Here is a 1,099-nt window from a genome sequence, read left to right as displayed (position 1 = left end):
AAATTACGTAATGATATTTTTTCCTTTGTGCAGATGGATTTAGAAACACTCTACGATGCATGGGAGAGATACAAGGACCTCTTGAGAAGATGCCCTCACCATGGGTTACCGCTTTGGCTACAAGTTCAAACCTTTCATAATGGCCTGAATCCTTCGACTCGACAAATGGTTGACACAGCTGCTGGCGGAACCATCAATAATAAGACACCTGAAGATGCCTATGAATTTATAGAGGAGATGTCACTGAATAACTATCAGTGGCAAGTCATGAGGACAAAGCCAACAAAGACAGCCAGCATTTATAACGTTGATACGGTCACCATGCTCTCTAATCAGGCCTGGGCCAAAATTGGCCTATTATAGGTGAGATGTAAAAAAAATTACGTATGTGTAATTTGGGATCATAACTTTACTATATAATTATTGTATATTAACATGAATTTTTAATGAATCAATCATCAAATAGAAATTAATTATCAGAGTATCTATATATAATTAGCCTATAATTTATTTAATAATTTTGAAGTCAAATAAACTTTAATCATATTAGATAACTTTTAATTTGGATTAACATCATGAATAATAATATGTAATTATATATATATGTGTGTGTGTGTGTGTGTGTGATGATGTTATTCAACATTTTGAGGTCAGTGCAAGCTGTAGCCCTGCGTATTAAATAAGAATTGGTCAAGGAAGAACAAGTTGTTCCACAAGAAAATATGAATAAAAATTGGATCCGTGAATTAAGAAGATGAAAGATAAGATTTTCTTCTTTCATTTTAATAAATTATTCCAAATCCCAATCTTGGATTTTTATAATATGGGCTCCATATAATTCAGAAAATAAAAACGTTTGCCACTGTTATAAATGTCGTTTTAGAACTGCCTATTCATATATTTCTGTGCATTTGATTAAACTTTCTGCAAATTCTTACCCAAACCCAGAATTACAGGAAACTAAACGTCAGGATGATGAGTTTACAACAAAGTACAACAAAGGAAGAGGAAGATTGCTTACGGGCAATTCAATACGCTACTTCAACAGTGCTTCCTTTTGCTTTGAAAGCCGCCGTTGATCTTGATTTATTCGAGATTA

General features: G+C 33.2%; 1 non-coding gene across 1 annotated transcript; it reads right to left on the bottom strand.

Annotated features, from left to right (window-relative positions):
- LOC128287671 (small nucleolar RNA R71) lies at positions 1 to 107 on the bottom strand. Its single transcript, XR_008278371.1, has one exon. It is a non-coding gene; the product is annotated as a small nucleolar RNA R71 (small nucleolar RNA).
- Positions 108 to 1,099: the final 992 nt, after the last annotated feature.

The sequence above is a fragment of the Gossypium arboreum genome, chromosome 13, assembly GCF_025698485.1.
Source record: "Gossypium arboreum isolate Shixiya-1 chromosome 13, ASM2569848v2, whole genome shotgun sequence".
In the NCBI taxonomy this organism is placed as follows: Eukaryota; Viridiplantae; Streptophyta; class Magnoliopsida; order Malvales; family Malvaceae; genus Gossypium; species Gossypium arboreum.
This window is presented reverse-complemented; position numbering and strand designations above follow the sequence as displayed.